At 45.1% G+C, this 19,018-nt stretch overlaps 14 non-coding genes across 14 annotated transcripts; all 14 read right to left on the minus strand.

Annotated features, from left to right (window-relative positions):
• Positions 1–1,113: 1,113 nt before the first annotated feature.
• LOC141211821 (U2 spliceosomal RNA) lies at positions 1,114–1,304 on the minus strand. The gene has a single exon (XR_012281720.1). It is a non-coding gene; the product is annotated as a U2 spliceosomal RNA (small nuclear RNA).
• A 1,115-nt stretch (positions 1,305–2,419) lies between these two features.
• On the minus strand, positions 2,420–2,610 carry LOC141211832 (U2 spliceosomal RNA). Its single transcript, XR_012281721.1, has one exon. It is a non-coding gene; the product is annotated as a U2 spliceosomal RNA (small nuclear RNA).
• Positions 2,611–3,725: 1,115 nt separating this feature from the next.
• LOC141211844 (U2 spliceosomal RNA) lies at positions 3,726–3,916 on the minus strand. Its single transcript, XR_012281722.1, has one exon. It is a non-coding gene; the product is annotated as a U2 spliceosomal RNA (small nuclear RNA).
• Positions 3,917–5,031: 1,115 nt separating this feature from the next.
• Positions 5,032–5,222, minus strand: LOC141211856 (U2 spliceosomal RNA). The gene has a single exon (XR_012281723.1). It is a non-coding gene; the product is annotated as a U2 spliceosomal RNA (small nuclear RNA).
• A 1,115-nt stretch (positions 5,223–6,337) lies between these two features.
• LOC141211562 (U2 spliceosomal RNA) lies at positions 6,338–6,527 on the minus strand. Its single transcript, XR_012281533.1, has one exon. It is a non-coding gene; the product is annotated as a U2 spliceosomal RNA (small nuclear RNA).
• A 1,115-nt stretch (positions 6,528–7,642) lies between these two features.
• Positions 7,643–7,832, minus strand: LOC141211563 (U2 spliceosomal RNA). The gene has a single exon (XR_012281534.1). It is a non-coding gene; the product is annotated as a U2 spliceosomal RNA (small nuclear RNA).
• A 1,115-nt stretch (positions 7,833–8,947) lies between these two features.
• On the minus strand, positions 8,948–9,138 carry LOC141211570 (U2 spliceosomal RNA). Its single transcript, XR_012281541.1, has one exon. It is a non-coding gene; the product is annotated as a U2 spliceosomal RNA (small nuclear RNA).
• A 1,118-nt stretch (positions 9,139–10,256) lies between these two features.
• LOC141211868 (U2 spliceosomal RNA) lies at positions 10,257–10,447 on the minus strand. The gene has a single exon (XR_012281725.1). It is a non-coding gene; the product is annotated as a U2 spliceosomal RNA (small nuclear RNA).
• A 1,115-nt stretch (positions 10,448–11,562) lies between these two features.
• Positions 11,563–11,753, minus strand: LOC141211879 (U2 spliceosomal RNA). The gene has a single exon (XR_012281726.1). It is a non-coding gene; the product is annotated as a U2 spliceosomal RNA (small nuclear RNA).
• Positions 11,754–12,868: 1,115 nt separating this feature from the next.
• LOC141212074 (U2 spliceosomal RNA) lies at positions 12,869–13,059 on the minus strand. Its single transcript, XR_012281892.1, has one exon. It is a non-coding gene; the product is annotated as a U2 spliceosomal RNA (small nuclear RNA).
• Positions 13,060–14,174: 1,115 nt separating this feature from the next.
• On the minus strand, positions 14,175–14,365 carry LOC141211891 (U2 spliceosomal RNA). The gene has a single exon (XR_012281727.1). It is a non-coding gene; the product is annotated as a U2 spliceosomal RNA (small nuclear RNA).
• Positions 14,366–15,480: 1,115 nt separating this feature from the next.
• LOC141211902 (U2 spliceosomal RNA) lies at positions 15,481–15,671 on the minus strand. The gene has a single exon (XR_012281728.1). It is a non-coding gene; the product is annotated as a U2 spliceosomal RNA (small nuclear RNA).
• A 1,115-nt stretch (positions 15,672–16,786) lies between these two features.
• Positions 16,787–16,977, minus strand: LOC141211906 (U2 spliceosomal RNA). Its single transcript, XR_012281729.1, has one exon. It is a non-coding gene; the product is annotated as a U2 spliceosomal RNA (small nuclear RNA).
• A 1,115-nt stretch (positions 16,978–18,092) lies between these two features.
• On the minus strand, positions 18,093–18,283 carry LOC141211908 (U2 spliceosomal RNA). Its single transcript, XR_012281730.1, has one exon. It is a non-coding gene; the product is annotated as a U2 spliceosomal RNA (small nuclear RNA).
• Between the last annotated feature and the right edge of the window lie 735 nt (positions 18,284–19,018).

Here is a 19,018-nt window from a genome sequence, read left to right on the forward strand (position 1 = left end):
CCAGAATTGGTTTCAAACTACGGAGCCACCCAAGGATCCTGAAAAGTCCATTTGTGGAGATGAGCTCCTGGACTCCCGTTAAGAAGACATGTTGTCAACCTCTAGATCCCTTACATGCCTGCACTTTTCGGCTTGCTGCTGCTGCAATCCACGCGTTTTAGATCTGCATAACTCCACCTCTTTAAACACAGCACCTTCACCCCCTGCTGTTCCCACCCGCCTCAACACCGTTGGAAGGGAGGAGAACCAATTAAGGCGGGGGGTGGGGTGGAACGAGCAGCTGTCTACCCTTAGCAGGAGGGCTCCTGATTACATACCTCTCCTGCTGCTGCTGCTGCTGGCTGTCCAGCAGCAGACTGAAGGTGGCTGCTGCTGTGCACAGGTATATAAAGGCTCAGAGCCTATTATGACACGCGCAGCCAGCGTTCCATTGCCACATTCCATCTACTGCAGGCAGGATACCTGGCTGGCTGAATGTCGCTGAGAAGCTCACAGAGACCGCCATAAGCAACAGTTTAACAGAATGCCACAGACTAATCAACCAAACTTTTTGGGTTGGGTTCTCTTTTATAGTCTGCAGGCATTAAATGAAAGAAGTCAGTGTTCCAGCAGAAGGAGACAACGTTTCAGAAAAGGCATTGTAGCAAACCAAAAAAGAAATTTTAAGCGCAGCAGAGTAACCAGCGCACATACCTGTTAGCTCAGGTGAGTTTAAAAGGCTGCTGTTGATAACAAGGGCATTTGCTAAATAGATGGTGTGTGTGCAACAATATACTGAAAGGTCAATTATATTGTGCAGCTTATCTCACCACCTGTAGTTATTTAGGTGAAAGCTCCAAAATGCTTGCCTAATATGTCTGTTTATCCAAAAGGAAGTAAAAAGGGAGAGCTAGAAAGATAGCATTGCATCACATTACATGGCAATGCAATGCACAGTTGCTGAAGTTGAACCAAAATGAGCTTGTAATCTGGCTTCTGCAACTTTGAACATGAAAAATCCAATGAGGAGAAGAAAAGCAAAGCCAAAGAGTCCATCCCAAAATCCGACAAACAAGCAAAATGAACAAAAAACATTGAATTCAATTCTTTCTGATTTTAGAAACTGCATTAAAGAAGGGGTGCACCGGTCCTGGAGATACTGCAATACCAGGTCAATGCGTGGAGTGGACAGAGCAAGCTCTTTTTCCATCTCCCTGTTCTAAAAATCCATTTAATATATGGTCCCCAGATAGGGGACGTATCAGATATTAAACTGATAAGAACAGATACTACACTTGATCTTAGCCAAAAGGCCGAGAAGCGATAACCAGAATTGGTTTCAAACTACGGAGCCACCCAAGGATCCTGAAAAGTCCATTTGTGGAGATGAGCTCCTGGACTCCCGTTAAGAAGACATGTTGTCAACCTCTAGATCCCTTACATGCCTGCACTTTTCGGCTTGCTGCTGCTGCAATCCACGCGTTTTAGATCTGCATAACTCCACCTCTTTAAACACAGCACCTTCACCCCCTGCTGTTCCCACCCGCCTCAACACCGTTGGAAGGGAGGAGAACCAATTAAGGCGGGGGGTGGGGTGGAACGAGCAGCTGTCTACCCTTAGCAGGAGGGCTCCTGATTACATACCTCTCCTGCTGCTGCTGCTGCTGGCTGTCCAGCAGCAGACTGATGGTGGCTGCTGCTGTGCACAGGTATATAAAGGCTCAGAGCCTATTATGACACGCGCAGCCAGCGTTCCATTGCCACATTCCATCTACTGCAGGCAGGATACCTGGCTGGCTGAATGTCGCTGAGAAGCTCACAGAGACCGCCATAAGCAACAGTTTAACAGAATGCCACAGACTAATCAACCAAACTTTTTGGGTTGGGTTCTCTTTTATAGTCTGCAGGCATTAAATGAAAGAAGTCAGTGTTCCAGCAGAAGGAGACAACGTTTCAGAAAAGGCATTGTAGCAAACCAAAAAAGAAATTTTAAGCGCAGCAGAGTAACCAGCGCACATACCTGTTAGCTCAGGTGAGTTTAAAAGGCTGCTGTTGATAACAAGGGCATTTGCTAAATAGATGGTGTGTGTGCAACAATATACTGAAAGGTCAATTATATTGTGCAGCTTATCTCACCACCTGTAGTTATTTAGGTGAAAGCTCCAAAATGCTTGCCTAATATGTCTGTTTATCCAAAAGGAAGTAAAAAGGGAGAGCTAGAAAGATAGCATTGCATCACATTACATGGCAATGCAATGCACAGTTGCTGAAGTTGAACCAAAATGAGCTTGTAATCTGGCTTCTGCAACTTTGAACATGAAAAATCCAATGAGGAGAAGAAAAGCAAAGCCAAAGAGTCCATCCCAAAATCCGACAAACAAGCAAAATGAACAAAAAACATTGAATTCAATTCTTTCTGATTTTAGAAACTGCATTAAAGAAGGGGTGCACCGGTCCTGGAGATACTGCAATACCAGGTCAATGCGTGGAGTGGACAGAGCAAGCTCTTTTTCCATCTCCCTGTTCTAAAAATCCATTTAATATATGGTCCCCAGATAGGGGACGTATCAGATATTAAACTGATAAGAACAGATACTACACTTGATCTTAGCCAAAAGGCCGAGAAGCGATAACCAGAATTGGTTTCAAACTACGGAGCCACCCAAGGATCCTGAAAAGTCCATTTGTGGAGATGAGCTCCTGGACTCCCGTTAAGAAGACATGTTGTCAACCTCTAGATCCCTTACATGCCTGCACTTTTCGGCTTGCTGCTGCTGCAATCCACGCGTTTTAGATCTGCATAACTCCACCTCTTTAAACACAGCACCTTCACCCCCTGCTGTTCCCACCTGCCTCAACACCGTTGGAAGGGAGGAGAACCAATTAAGGCGGGGGGTGGGGTGGAACGAGCAGCTGTCTACCCTTAGCAGGAGGGCTCCTGATTACATACCTCTCCTGCTGCTGCTGCTGCTGGCTGTCCAGCAGCAGACTGAAGGTGGCTGCTGCTGTGCACAGGTATATAAAGGCTCAGAGCCTATTATGACACGCGCAGCCAGCGTTCCATTGCCACATTCCATCTACTGCAGGCAGGATACCTGGCTGGCTGAATGTCGCTGAGAAGCTCACAGAGACCGCCATAAGCAACAGTTTAACAGAATGCCACAGACTAATCAACCAAACTTTTTGGGTTGGGTTCTCTTTTATAGTCTGCAGGCATTAAATGAAAGAAGTCAGTGTTCCAGCAGAAGGAGACAACGTTTCAGAAAAGGCATTGTAGCAAACCAAAAAAGAAATTTTAAGCGCAGCAGAGTAACCAGCGCACATACCTGTTAGCTCAGATGAGTTTAAAAGGCTGCTGTTGATAACAAGGGCATTTGCTAAATAGATGGTGTGTGTGCAACAATATACTGAAAGGTCAATTATATTGTGCAGCTTATCTCACCACCTGTAGTTATTTAGGTGAAAGCTCCAAAATGCTTGCCTAATATGTCTGTTTATCCAAAAGGAAGTAAAAAGGGAGAGCTAGAAAGATAGCATTGCATCACATTACATGGCAATGCAATGCACAGTTGCTGAAGTTGAACCAAAATGAGCTTGTAATCTGGCTTCTGCAACTTTGAACATGAAAAATCCAATGAGGAGAAGAAAAGCAAAGCCAAAGAGTCCATCCCAAAATCCGACAAACAAGCAAAATGAACAAAAAACATTGAATTCAATTCTTTCTGATTTTAGAAACTGCATTAAAGAAGGGGTGCACCGGTCCTGGAGATACTGCAATACCAGGTCAATGCGTGGAGTGGACAGAGCAAGCTCTTTTTCCATCTCCCTGTTCTAAAAATCCATTTAATATATGGTCCCCAGATAGGGGACGTATCAGATATTAAACTGATAAGAACAGATACTACACTTGATCTTAGCCAAAAGGCCGAGAAGCGATAACCAGAATTGGTTTCAAACTACGGAGCCACCCAAGGATCCTGAAAAGTCCATTTGTGGAGATGAGCTCCTGGACTCCCGTTAAGAAGACATGTTGTCAACCTCTAGATCCCTTACATGCCTGCACTTTTCGGCTTGCTGCTGCTGCAATCCACGCGTTTTAGATCTGCATAACTCCACCTCTTTAAACACAGCACCTTCACCCCCTGCTGTTCCCACCCGCCTCAACACCGTTGGAAGGGAGGAGAACCAATTAAGGCGGGGGGTGGGGTGGAACGAGCAGCTGTCTACCCTTAGCAGGAGGGCTCCTGATTACATACCTCTCCTGCTGCTGCTGCTGCTGGCTGTCCAGCAGCAGACTGATGGTGGCTGCTGCTGTGCACAGGTATATAAAGGCTCAGAGCCTATTATGACACGCGCAGCCAGCGTTCCATTGCCACATTCCATCTACTGCAGGCAGGATACCTGGCTGGCTGAATGTCGCTGAGAAGCTCACAGAGACCGCCATAAGCAACAGTTTAACAGAATGCCACAGACTAATCAACCAAACTTTTTGGGTTGGGTTCTCTTTTATAGTCTGCAGGCATTAAATGAAAGAAGTCAGTGTTCCAGCAGAAGGAGACAACGTTTCAGAAAAGGCATTGTAGCAAACCAAAAAAGAAATTTTAAGCGCAGCAGAGTAACCAGCGCACATACCTGTTAGCTCAGGTGAGTTTAAAAGGCTGCTGTTGATAACAAGGGCATTTGCTAAATAGATGGTGTGTGTGCAACAATATACTGAAAGGTCAATTATATTGTGCAGCTTATCTCACCACCTGTAGTTATTTAGGTGAAAGCTCCAAAATGCTTGCCTAATATGTCTGTTTATCCAAAAGGAAGTAAAAAGGGAGAGCTAGAAAGATAGCATTGCATCACATTACATGGCAATGCAATGCACAGTTGCTGAAGTTGAACCAAAATGAGCTTGTAATCTGGCTTCTGCAACTTTGAACATGAAAAATCCAATGAGGAGAAGAAAAGCAAAGCCAAAGAGTCCATCCCAAAATCCGACAAACAAGCAAAATGAACAAAAAACATTGAATTCAATTCTTTCTGATTTTAGAAACTGCATTAAAGAAGGGGTGCACCGGTCCTGGAGATACTGCAATACCAGGTCAATGCGTGGAGTGGACAGAGCAAGCTCTTTTTCCATCTCCCTGTTCTAAAAATCCATTTAATATATGGTCCCCAGATAGGGGACGTATCAGATATTAAACTGATAAGAACAGATACTACACTTGATCTTAGCCAAAAGGCCGAGAAGCGATAACCAGAATTGGTTTCAAACTACGGAGCCACCCAAGGATCCTGAAAAGTCCATTTGTGGAGATGAGCTCCTGGACTCCCGTTAAGAAGACATGTTGTCAACCTCTAGATCCCTTACATGCCTGCACTTTTCGGCTTGCTGCTGCTGCAATCCACGCGTTTTAGATCTGCATAACTCCACCTCTTTAAACACAGCACCTTCACCCCCTGCTGTTCCCACCCGCCTCAACACCGTTGGAAGGGAGGAGAACCAATTAAGGCGGGGGGTGGGGTGGAACGAGCAGCTGTCTACCCTTAGCAGGAGGGCTCCTGATTACATACCTCTCCTGCTGCTGCTGCTGCTGGCTGTCCAGCAGCAGACTGAAGGTGGCTGCTGCTGTGCACAGGTATATAAAGGCTCAGAGCCTATTATGACACGCGCAGCCAGCGTTCCATTGCCACATTCCATCTACTGCAGGCAGGATACCTGGCTGGCTGAATGTCGCTGAGAAGCTCACAGAGACCGCCATAAGCAACAGTTTAACAGAATGCCACAGACTAATCAACCAAACTTTTTGGGTTGGGTTCTCTTTTATAGTCTGCAGGCATTAAATGAAAGAAGTCAGTGTTCCAGCAGAAGGAGACAACGTTTCAGAAAAGGCATTGTAGCAAACCAAAAAAGAAATTTTAAGCGCAGCAGAGTAACCAGCGCACATACCTGTTAGCTCAGGTGAGTTTAAAAGGCTGCTGTTGATAACAAGGGCATTTGCTAAATAGATGGTGTGTGTGCAACAATATACTGAAAGGTCAATTATATTGTGCAGCTTATCTCACCACCTGTAGTTATTTAGGTGAAAGCTCCAAAATGCTTGCCTAATATGTCTGTTTATCCAAAAGGAAGTAAAAAGGGAGAGCTAGAAAGATAGCATTGCATCACATTACATGGCAATGCAATGCACAGTTGCTGAAGTTGAACCAAAATGAGCTTGTAATCTGGCTTCTGCAACTTTGAACATGAAAAATCCAATGAGGAGAAGAAAAGCAAAGCCAAAGAGTCCATCCCAAAATCCGACAAACAAGCAAAATGAACAAAAAACATTGAATTCAATTCTTTCTGATTTTAGAAACTGCATTAAAGAAGGGGTGCACCGGTCCTGGAGATACTGCAATACCAGGTCAATGCGTGGAGTGGACAGAGCAAGCTCTTTTTCCATCTCCCTGTTCTAAAATCCATTTAATATATGGTCCCCAGATAGGGGACGTATCAGATATTAAACTGATAAGAACAGATACTACACTTGATCTTAGCCAAAAGGCCGAGAAGCGATAACCAGAATTGGTTTCAAACTACGGAGCCACCCAAGGATCCTGAAAAGTCCATTTGTGGAGATGAGCTCCTGGACTCCCGTTAAGAAGACATGTTGTCAACCTCTAGATCCCTTACATGCCTGCACTTTTCGGCTTGCTGCTGCTGCAATCCACGCGTTTTAGATCTGCATAACTCCACCTCTTTAAACACAGCACCTTCACCCCCTGCTGTTCCCACCCGCCTCAACACCGTTGGAAGGGAGGAGAACCAATTAAGGCGGGGGGTGGGGTGGAACGAGCAGCTGTCTACCCTTAGCAGGAGGGCTCCTGATTACATACCTCTCCTGCTGCTGCTGCTGCTGGCTGTCCAGCAGCAGACTGATGGTGGCTGCTGCTGTGCACAGGTATATAAAGGCTCAGAGCCTATTATGACACGCGCAGCCAGCGTTCCATTGCCACATTCCATCCACTGCAGGCAGGATACCTGGCTGGCTGAATGTCGCTGAGAAGCTCACAGAGACCGCCATAAGCAACAGTTTAACAGAATGCCACAGACTAATCAACCAAACTTTTTGGGTTGGGTTCTCTTTTATAGTCTGCAGGCATTAAATGAAAGAAGTCAGTGTTCCAGCAGAAGGAGACAACGTTTCAGAAAAGGCATTGTAGCAAACCAAAAAAGAAATTTTAAGCGCAGCAGAGTAACCAGCGCACATACCTGTTAGCTCAGGTGAGTTTAAAAGGCTGCTGTTGATAACAAGGGCATTTGCTAAATAGATGGTGTGTGTGCAACAATATACTGAAAGGTCAATTATATTGTGCAGCTTATCTCACCACCTGTAGTTATTTAGGTGAAAGCTCCAAAATGCTTGCCTAATATGTCTGTTTATCCAAAAGGAAGTAAAAAGGGAGAGCTAGAAAGATAGCATTGCATCACATTACATGGCAATGCAATGCACAGTTGCTGAAGTTGAACCAAAATGAGCTTGTAATCTGGCTTCTGCAACTTTGAACATGAAAAATCCAATGAGGAGAAGAAAAGCAAAGCCAAAGAGTCCATCCCAAAATCCGACAAACAAGCAAAATGAACAAAAAACATTGAATTCAATTCTTTCTGATTTTAGAAACTGCATTAAAGAAGGGGTGCACCGGTCCTGGAGATACTGCAATACCAGGTCAATGCGTGGAGTGGACAGAGCAAGCTCTTTTTCCATCTCCCTGTTCTAAAATCCATTTAATATATGGTCCCCAGATAGGGGACGTATCAGATATTAAACTGATAAGAACAGATACTACACTTGATCTTAGCCAAAAGGCCGAGAAGCGATAACCAGAATTGGTTTCAAACTACGGAGCCACCCAAGGATCCTGAAAAGTCCATTTGTGGAGATGAGCTCCTGGACTCCCGTTAAGAAGACATGTTGTCAACCTCTAGATCCCTTACATGCCTGCACTTTTCGGCTTGCTGCTGCTGCAATCCACGCGTTTTAGATCTGCATAACTCCACCTCTTTAAACACAGCACCTTCACCCCCTGCTGTTCCCACCCGCCTCAACACCGTTGGAAGGGAGGAGAACCAATTAAGGCGGGGGGTGGGGTGGAACGAGCAGCTGTCTACCCTTAGCAGGAGGGCTCCTGATTACATACCTCTCCTGCTGCTGCTGCTGCTGGCTGTCCAGCAGCAGACTGATGGTGGCTGCTGCTGTGCACAGGTATATAAAGGCTCAGAGCCTATTATGACACGCGCAGCCAGCGTTCCATTGCCACATTCCATCTACTGCAGGCAGGATACCTGGCTGGCTGAATGTCGCTGAGAAGCTCACAGAGACCGCCATAAGCAACAGTTTAACAGAATGCCACAGACTAATCAACCAAACTTTTTGGGTTGGGTTCTCTTTTATAGTCTGCAGGCATTAAATGAAAGAAGTCAGTGTTCCAGCAGAAGGAGACAACGTTTCAGAAAAGGCATTGTAGCAAACCAAAAAAGAAATTTTAAGCGCAGCAGAGTAACCAGCGCACATACCTGTTAGCTCAGGTGAGTTTAAAAGGCTGCTGTTGATAACAAGGGCATTTGCTAAATAGATGGTGTGTGTGCAACAATATACTGAAAGGTCAATTATATTGTGCAGCTTATCTCACCACCTGTAGTTATTTAGGTGAAAGCTCCAAAATGCTTGCCTAATATGTCTGTTTATCCAAAAGGAAGTAAAAAGGGAGAGCTAGAAAGATAGCATTGCATCACATTACATGGCAATGCAATGCACAGTTGCTGAAGTTGAACCAAAATGAGCTTGTAATCTGGCTTCTGCAACTTTGAACATGAAAAATCCAATGAGGAGAAGAAAAGCAAAGCCAAAGAGTCCATCCCAAAATCCGACAAACAAGCAAAATGAACAAAAAACATTGAATTCAATTCTTTCTGATTTTAGAAACTGCATTAAAGAAGGGGTGCACCGGTCCTGGAGATACTGCAATACCAGGTCAATGCGTGGAGTGGACAGAGCAAGCTCTTTTTCCATCTCCCTGTTCTAAAAATCCATTTAATATATGGTCCCCAGTTAGGGGACGTATCAGATATTAAACTCATAAGAACAGATACTACACTTGATCTTAGCCAAAAGGCCGAGAAGCGATAACCAGAATTGGTTTCAAACTACGGAGCCACCCAAGGATCCTGAAAAGTCCATTTGTGGAGATGAGCTCCTGGACTCCCGTTAAGAAGACATGTTGTCAACCTCTAGATCCCTTACATGCCTGCACTTTTCGGCTTGCTGCTGCTGCAATCCACGCGTTTTAGATCTGCATAACTCCACCTCTTTAAACACAGCACCTTCACCCCCTGCTGTTCCCACCCGCCTCAACACCGTTGGAAGGGAGGAGAACCAATTAAGGCGGGGGGTGGGGTGGAACGAGCAGCTGTCTACCCTTAGCAGGAGGGCTCCTGATTACATACCTCTCCTGCTGCTGCTGCTGCTGCTGGCTGTCCAGCAGCAGACTGAAGGTGGCTGCTGCTGTGCACAGGTATAAAAAGGCTCAGAGCCTATTATGACACGCGCAGCCAGCGTTCCATTGCCACATTCCATCTACTGCAGGCAGGATACCTGGCTGGCTGAATGTCGCTGAGAAGCTCACAGAGACCGCCATAAGCAACAGTTTAACAGAATGCCACAGACTAATCAACCAAACTTTTTGGGTTGGGTTCTCTTTTATAGTCTGCAGGCATTAAATGAAAGAAGTCAGTGTTCCAGCAGAAGGAGACAACGTTTCAGAAAAGGCATTGTAGCAAACCAAAAAAGAAATTTTAAGCGCAGCAGAGTAACCAGCGCACATACCTGTTAGCTCAGGTGAGTTTAAAAGGCTGCTGTTGATAACAAGGGCATTTGCTAAATAGATGGTGTGTGTGCAACAATATACTGAAAGGTCAATTATATTGTGCAGCTTATCTCACCACCTGTAGTTATTTAGGTGAAAGCTCCAAAATGCTTGCCTAATATGTCTGTTTATCCAAAAGGAAGTAAAAAGGGAGAGCTAGAAATATAGCATTGCATCACATTACATGGCAATGCAATGCACAGTTGCTGAAGTTGAACCAAAATGAGCTTGTAATCTGGCTTCTGCAACTTTGAACATGAAAAATCCAATGAGGAGAAGAAAAGCAAAGCCAAAGAGTCCATCCCAAAATCCGACAAACAAGCAAAATGAACAAAAAACATTGAATTCAATTCTTTCTGATTTTAGAAACTGCATTAAAGAAGGGGTGCACCGGTCCTGGAGATACTGCAATACCAGGTCAATGCGTGGAGTGGACAGAGCAAGCTCTTTTTCCATCTCCCTGTTCTAAAAATCCATTTAATATATGGTCCCCAGATAGGGGACGTATCAGATATTAAACTGATAAGAACAGATACTACACTTGATCTTAGCCAAAAGGCCGAGAAGCGATAACCAGAATTGGTTTCAAACTACGGAGCCACCCAAGGATCAGGAAAAGTCCATTTGTGGAGATGAGCTCCTGGACTCCCGTTAAGAAGACATGTTGTCAACCTCTAGATCCCTTACATGCCTGCACTTTTCGGCTTGCTGCTGCTGCAATCCACGCGTTTTAGATCTGCATAACTCCACCTCTTTAAACACAGCACCTTCACCCCCTGCTGTTCCCACCCGCCTCAACACCGTTGGAAGGGAGGAGAACCAATTAAGGCGGGGGGTGGGGTGGAACGAGCAGCTGTCTACCCTTAGCAGGAGGGCTCCTGATTACATACCTCTCCTGCTGCTGCTGCTGCTGGCTGTCCAGCAGCAGACTGAAGGTGGCTGCTGCTGTGCACAGGTATATAAAGGCTCAGAGCCTATTATGACACGCGCAGCCAGCGTTCCATTGCCACATTCCATCTACTGCAGGCAGGATACCTGGCTGGCTGAATGTCGCTGAGAAGCTCACAGAGACCGCCATAAGCAACAGTTTAACAGAATGCCACAGACTAATCAACCAAACTTTTTGGGTTGGGTTCTCTTTTATAGTCTGCAGGCATTAAATGAAAGAAGTCAGTGTTCCAGCAGAAGGAGACAACGTTTCAGAAAAGGCATTGTAGCAAACCAAAAAAGAAATTTTAAGCGCAGCAGAGTAACCAGCGCACATACCTGTTAGCTCAGGTGAGTTTAAAAGGCTGCTGTTGATAACAAGGGCATTTGCTAAATAGATGGTGTGTGTGCAACAATATACTGAAAGGTCAATTATATTGTGCAGCTTATCTCACCACCTGTAGTTATTTAGGTGAAAGCTCCAAAATGCTTGCCTAATATGTCTGTTTATCCAAAAGGAAGTAAAAAGGGAGAGCTAGAAAGATAGCATTGCATCACATTACATGGCAATGCAATGCACAGTTGCTGAAGTTGAACCAAAATGAGCTTGTAATCTGGCTTCTGCAACTTTGAACATGAAAAATCCAATGAGGAGAAAAAAAGCAAAGCCAAAGAGTCCATCCCAAAATCCGACAAACAAGCAAAATGAACAAAAAACATTGAATTCAATTCTTTCTGATTTTAGAAACTGCATTAAAGAAGGGGTGCACCGGTCCTGGAGATACTGCAATACCAGGTCAATGCGTGGAGTGGACAGAGCAAGCTCTTTTTCCATCTCCCTGTTCTAAAAATCCATTTAATATATGGTCCCCAGATAGGGGACGTATCAGATATTAAACTGATAAGAACAGATACTACACTTGATCTTAGCCAAAAGGCCGAGAAGCGATAACCAGAATTGGTTTCAAACTACGGAGCCACCCAAGGATCCTGAAAAGTCCATTTGTGGAGATGAGCTCCTGGACTCCCGTTAAGAAGACATGTTGTCAACCTCTAGATCCCTTACATGCCTGCACTTTTCGGCTTGCTGCTGCTGCAATCCACGCGTTTTAGATCTGCATAACTCCACCTCTTTAAACACAGCACCTTCACCCCCTGCTGTTCCCACCCGCCTCAACACCGTTGGAAGGGAGGAGAACCAATTAAGGCGGGGGGTGGGGTGGAACGAGCAGCTGTCTACCCTTAGCAGGAGGGCTCCTGATTACATACCTCTCCTGCTGCTGCTGCTGCTGGCTGTCCAGCAGCAGACTGAAGGTGGCTGCTGCTGTGCACAGGTATATAAAGGCTCAGAGCCTATTATGACACGCGCAGCCAGCGTTCCATTGCCACATTCCATCTACTGCAGGCAGGATACCTGGCTGGCTGAATGTCGCTGAGAAGCTCACAGAGACCGCCATAAGCAACAGTTTAACAGAATGCCACAGACTAATCAACCAAACTTTTTGGGTTGGGTTCTCTTTTATAGTCTGCAGGCATTAAATGAAAGAAGTCAGTGTTCCAGCAGAAGGAGACAACGTTTCAGAAAAGGCATTGTAGCAAACCAAAAAAGAAATTTTAAGCGCAGCAGAGTAACCAGCGCACATACCTGTTAGCTCAGGTGAGTTTAAAAGGCTGCTGTTGATAACAAGGGCATTTGCTAAATAGATGGTGTGTGTGCAACAATATACTGAAAGGTCAATTATATTGTGCAGCTTATCTCACCACCTGTAGTTATTTAGGTGAAAGCCCCAAAATGCTTGCCTAATATGTCTGTTTATCCAAAAGGAAGTAAAAAGGGAGAGCTAGAAAGATAGCATTGCATCACATTACATGGCAATGCAATGCACAGTTGCTGAAGTTGAACCAAAATGAGCTTGTAATCTGGCTTCTGCAACTTTGAACATGAAAAATCCAATGAGGAGAAGAAAAGCAAAGCCAAAGAGTCCATCCCAAAATCCGACAAACAAGCAAAATGAACAAAAAACATTGAATTCAATTCTTTCTGATTTTAGAAACTGCATTAAAGAAGGGGTGCACCGGTCCTGGAGATACTGCAATACCAGGTCAATGCGTGGAGTGGATAGAGCAAGCTCTTTTTCCATCTCCCTGTTCTAAAAATCCATTTAATATATGGTCCCCAGATAGGGGACGTATCAGATATTAAACTGATAAGAACAGATACTACACTTGATCTTAGCCAAAAGGCCGAGAAGCGATAACCAGAATTGGTTTCAAACTACGGAGCCACCCAAGGATCCTGAAAAGTCCATTTGTGGAGATGAGCTCCTGGACTCCCGTTAAGAAGACATGTTGTCAACCTCTAGATCCCTTACATGCCTGCACTTTTCGGCTTGCTGCTGCTGCAATCCACGCGTTTTAGATCTGCATAACTCCACCTCTTTAAACACAGCACCTTCACCCCCTGCTGTTCCCACCCGCCTCAACACCGTTGGAAGGGAGGAGAACCAATTAAGGCGGGGGGTGGGGTGGAACGAGCAGCTGTCTACCCTTAGCAGGAGGGCTCCTGATTACATACCTCTCCTGCTGCTGCTGCTGCTGGCTGTCCAGCAGCAGACTGAAGGTGGCTGCTGCTGTGCACAGGTATATAAAGGCTCAGAGCCTATTATGACACGCGCAGCCAGCGTTCCATTGCCACATTCCATCTACTGCAGGCAGGATACCTGGCTGGCTGAATGTCGCTGAGAAGCTCACAGAGACCGCCATAAGCAACAGTTTAACAGAATGCCACAGACTAATCAACCAAACTTTTTGGGTTGGGTTCTCTTTTATAGTCTGCAGGCATTAAATGAAAGAAGTCAGTGTTCCAGCAGAAGGAGACAACGTTTCAGAAAAGGCATTGTAGCAAACCAAAAAAGAAATTTTAAGCGCAGCAGAGTAACCAGCGCACATACCTGTTAGCTCAGGTGAGTTTAAAAGGCTGCTGTTGATAACAAGGGCATTTGCTAAATAGATGGTGTGTGTGCAACAATATACTGAAAGGTCAATTATATTGTGCAGCTTATCTCACCACCTGTAGTTATTTAGGTGAAAGCTCCAAAATGCTTGCCTAATATGTCTGTTTATCCAAAAGGAAGTAAAAAGGGAGAGCTAGAAAGATAGCATTGCATCACATTACATGGCAATGCAATGCACAGTTGCTGAAGTTGAACCAAAATGAGCTTGTAATCTGGCTTCTGCAACTTTGAACATGAAAAATCCAATGAGGAGAAGAAAAGCAAAGCCAAAGAGTCCATCCCAAAATCCGACAAACAAGCAAAATGAACAAAAAACATTGAATTCAATTCTTTCTGATTTTAGAAACTGCATTAAAGAAGGGGTGCACCGGTCCTGGAGATACTGCAATACCAGGTCAATGCGTGGAGTGGACAGAGCAAGCTCTTTTTCCATCTCCCTGTTCTAAAAATCCATTTAATATATGGTCCCCAGATAGGGGACGTATCAGATATTAAACTGATAAGAACAGATACTACACTTGATCTTAGCCAAAAGGCCGAGAAGCGATAACCAGAATTGGTTTCAAACTACGGAGCCACCCAAGGATCCTGAAAAGTCCATTTGTGGAGATGAGCTCCTGGACTCCCGTTAAGAAGACATGTTGTCAACCTCTAGATCCCTTACATGCCTGCACTTTTCGGCTTGCTGCTGCTGCAATCCACGCGTTTTAGATCTCCATAACTCCACCTCTTTAAACACAGCACCTTCACCCCCTGCTGTTCCCACCCACCTCAACACCGTTGGAAGGGAGGAGAACCAATTAAGGCGGGGGGTGGGGTGGAACGAGCAGCTGTCTACCCTTAGCAGGAGGGCTCCTGATTACATACCTCTCCTGCTGCTGCTGCTGCTGGCTGTCCAGCAGCAGACTGAAGGTGGCTGCTGCTGTGCACAGGTATATAAAGGCTCAGAGCCTATTATGACACGCGCAGCCAGCGTTCCATTGCCACATTCCATCTACTGCAGGCAGGATACCTGGCTGGCTGAATGTCGCTGAGAAGCTCACAGAGACCGCCATAAGCAACAGTTTAACAGAATGCCACAGACTAATCAACCAAACTTTTTGGGTTGGGTTCTCTTTTATAGTCTGCAGGCATTAAATGAAAGTAGTCAGTGTTCCAGCAGAAGGAGACAACGTTTCAGAAAAGGCATTGTAGCAAACCAAAAAAGAAATTTTAAGCGCAGCAGAGTAACCAGCGCACATTCCTGTTAGCTCAGGTGAGTTTAAAAGGCTGCTGTTGATAACAAGGGCATTTGCTAAATAGATGGTGTGTGTGCAACAATATACTGAAAGGTCAATTATATTGTGCAGCTTATCTCACCACCTGTAGTTATTTAGGTGAAAGCTCCAAAATGCTTGCCTAATATGTCTGTTTATCCAAAAGGAAGTAAAAAGGGAGAGCTAGAAAGATAGCATTGCATCACATTACATGGCAATGCAATGCACAGTTGCTGAAGTTGAACCAAAATGAGCTTGTAATCTGGCTTCTGCAACTTTGAACATGAAAAATCCAATGAGGAGAAGAAAAGCAAAGCCAAAGAGTCCATCCCAAAATCCGACAAACAAGCAAAATGAACAAAAAACATTGAATTCAATTCTTTCTGATTTTAGAAACTGCATTAAAGAAGGGGTGCACCGGTCCTGGAGATACTGCAATACCAGGTCAATGCGTGGAGTGGACAGAGCAAGCTCTTTTTCCATCTCCCTGTTCTAAAAATCCATTTAATATATGGTCCCCAGATAGGGGACGTATCAGATATTAAACTGATAAGAACAGATACTACACTTGATCTTAGCCAAAAGGCCGAGAAGCGATAACCAGAATTGGTTTCAAACTACGGAGCCACCCAAGGATCCTGAAAAGTCCATTTGTGGAGATGAGCTCCTGGACTCCCGTTAAGAAGACATGTTGTCAACCTCTAGATCCCTTACATGCCTGCACTTTTCGGCTTGCTGCTGCTGCAATCCACGCGTTTTAGATCTGCATAACTCCACCTCTTTAAACACAGCACCTTCACCCCCTGCTGTTCCCACCCGCCTCAACACCGTTGGAAGGGAGGAGAACCAATTAAGGCGGGGGGTGGGGTGGAACGAGCAGCTGTCTACCCTTAGCAGGAGGGCTCCTGATTACATACCTCTCCTGCTGCTGCTGCTGCTGGCTGTCCAGCAGCAGACTGAAGGTGGCTGCTGCTGTGCACAGGTATATAAAGGCTCAGAGCCTATTATGACACGCGCAGCCAGCGTTCCATTGCCACATTCCATCTACTGCAGGCAGGATACCTGGCTGGCTGAATGTCGCTGAGAAGCTCACAGAGACCGCCATAAGCAACAGTTTAACAGAATGCCACAGACTAATCAACCAAACTTTTTGGGTTGGGTTCTCTTTTATAGTCTGCAGGCATTAAATGAAAGAAGTCAGTGTTCCAGCAGAAGGAGACAACGTTTCAGAAAAGGCATTGTAGCAAACCAAAAAAGAAATTTTAAGCGCAGCAGAGTAACCAGCGCACATACCTGTTAGCTCAGGTGAGTTTAAAAGGCTGCTGTTGATAACAAGGGCATTTGCTAAATAGATGGTGTGTGTGCAACAATATACTGAAAGGTCAATTATATTGTGCAGCTTATCTCACCACCTGTAGTTATTTAGGTGAAAGCTCCAAAATGCTTGCCTAATATGTCTGTTTATCCAAAAGGAAGTAAAAAGGGAGAGCTAGAAAGATAGCATTGCATCACATTACATGGCAATGCAATGCACAGTTGCTGAAGTTGAACCAAAATGAGCTTGTAATCTGGCTTCTGCAACTTTGAACATGAAAAATCCAATGAGGAGAAGAAAAGCAAAGCCAAAGAGTCCATCCCAAAATCCGACAAACAAGCAAAATGAACAAAAAACATTGAATTCAATTCTTTCTGATTTTAGAAACTGCATTAAAGAAGGGGTGCACCGGTCCTGGAGATACTGCAATACCAGGTCAATGCGTGGAGTGGACAGAGCAAGCTCTTTTTCCATCTCCCTGTTCTAAAAATCCATTTAATATATGGTCCCCAGATAGGGGACGTATCAGATATTAAACTGATAAGAACAGATACTACACTTGATCTTAGCCAAAAGGCCGAGAAGCGATAACCAGAATTGGTTTCAAACTACGGAGCCACCCAAGGATCCTGAAAAGTCCATTTGTGGAGATGAGCTCCTGGACTCCCGTTAAGAAGACATGTTGTCAACCTCTAGATCCCTTACATGCCTGCACTTTTCGGCTTGCTGCTGCTGCAATCCACGCGTTTTAGATCTCCATAACTCCACCTCTTTAAACACAGCACCTTCACCCCCTGCTGTTCCCACCCACCTCAACACCGTTGGAAGGGAGGAGAACCAATTAAGGCGGGGGGTGGGGTGGAACGAGCAGCTGTCTACCCTTAGCAGGAGGGCTCCTGATTACATACCTCTCCTGCTGCTGCTGCTGCTGGCTGTCCAGCAGCAAACTGAAGGTGGCTGCTGCTGTGCACAGGTATATAAAGGCTCAGAGCCTATTATGACACGCGCAGCCAGCGTTCCATTGCCACATTCCATCTACTGCAGGCAGGATACCTGGCTGGCTGAATGTCGCTGAGAAGCTCACAGAGACCGCCATAAGCAACAGTTTAACAGAATGCCACAGACTAATCAACCAAACTTTTTGGGTTGGGTTCTCTTTTATAGTCTGCAGGCATTAAATGAAAGTAGTCAGTGTTCCAGCAGAAGGAGACAACGTTTCAGAAAAGGCATTGTAGCAAACCAAAAAAGAAATTTTAAGCGCAGCAGAGTAACCAGCGCACATTCCTGTTAGCTCAGGTGAGTTTAAAAGGCTGCTGTTGATAACAAGGGCATTTGCTAAATAGATGGTGTGTGTGCAACAATATACTGAAAGGTCAATTATATTGTGCAGCTTATCTCACCACCTGTAGTTATTTAGGTGAAAGCTCCAAAATGCTTGCCTAATATGTCTGTTTATCCAAAAGGAAGTAAAAAGGGAGAGCTAGAAAGATAGCATTGCATCACATTACATGGCAATGCAATGCACAGTTGCTGAAGTTGAACCAAAATGAGCTTGTAATCTGGCTTCTGCAACTTTGAACATGAAAAATCCAATGAGGAGAAGAAAAGCAAAGCCAAAGAGTCCATCCCAAAATCCGACAAACAAGCAAAATGAACAAAAAACATTGAATTCAATTCTTTCTGATTTTAGAAACTGCATTAAAGAAGGGGTGCACCGGTCCTGGAGATACTGCAATACCAGGTCAATGCGTGGAGTGGACAGAGCAAGCTCTTTTTCCATCTCCCTGTTCTAAAAATCCATTTAATATATGGTCCCCAGATAGGGGACGTATCAGATATTAAACTGATAAGAACAGATACTACACTTGATCTTAGCCAAAAGGCCGAGAAGCGATAACCAGAATTGGTTTCAAACTACGGAGCCACCCAAGGATCCTGAAAAGTCCATTTGTGGAGATGAGCTCCTGGACTCCCGTTAAGAAGACATGTTGTCAACCTCTAGATCCCTTACATGCCTGCACTTTTCGGCTTGCTGCTGCTGCAATCCACGCGTTTTAGATCTGCATAACTCCACCTCTTTAAACACAGCACCTTCACCCCCTGCTGTTCCCACCCGCCTCAACACCGTTGGAAGGGAGGAGAACCAATTAAGGCGGGGGGTGGGGTGGAACGAGCAGCTGTCTACCCTTAGCAGGAGGGCTCCTGATTACATACCTCTCCTGCTGCTGCTGCTGCTGGCTGTCCAGCAGCAGACTGAAGGTGGCTGCTGCTGTGCACAGGTATATAAAGGCTCAGAGCCTATTATGACACGCGCAGCCAGCGTTCCATTGCCACATTCCATCTACTGCAGGCAGGATACCTGGCTGGCTGAATGTCGCTGAGAAGCTCACAGAGACCGCCATAAGCAACAGTTTAACAGAATGCCACAGACTAATCAACCAAACTTTTTGGGTTGGGTTCTCTTTTATAGTCTGCAGGCATTAAATGAAAGAAGTCAGTGTTCCAGCAGAAGGAGACAACGTTTCAGAAAAGGCATTGTAGCAAACCAAAAAAGAAATTTTAAGCGCAGCAGAGTAACCAGCGCACATACCTGTTAGCTCAGGTGAGTTTAAAAGGCTGCTGTTGATAAC

The sequence above is a fragment of the Phyllobates terribilis genome, unplaced genomic scaffold (assembly GCF_046119375.1).
Source record: "Phyllobates terribilis strain yellow unplaced genomic scaffold, ASM4611937v1 Scaffold_170__1_contigs__length_4071412, whole genome shotgun sequence".
Taxonomy (NCBI): domain Eukaryota; kingdom Metazoa; phylum Chordata; class Amphibia; order Anura; family Dendrobatidae; genus Phyllobates; species Phyllobates terribilis.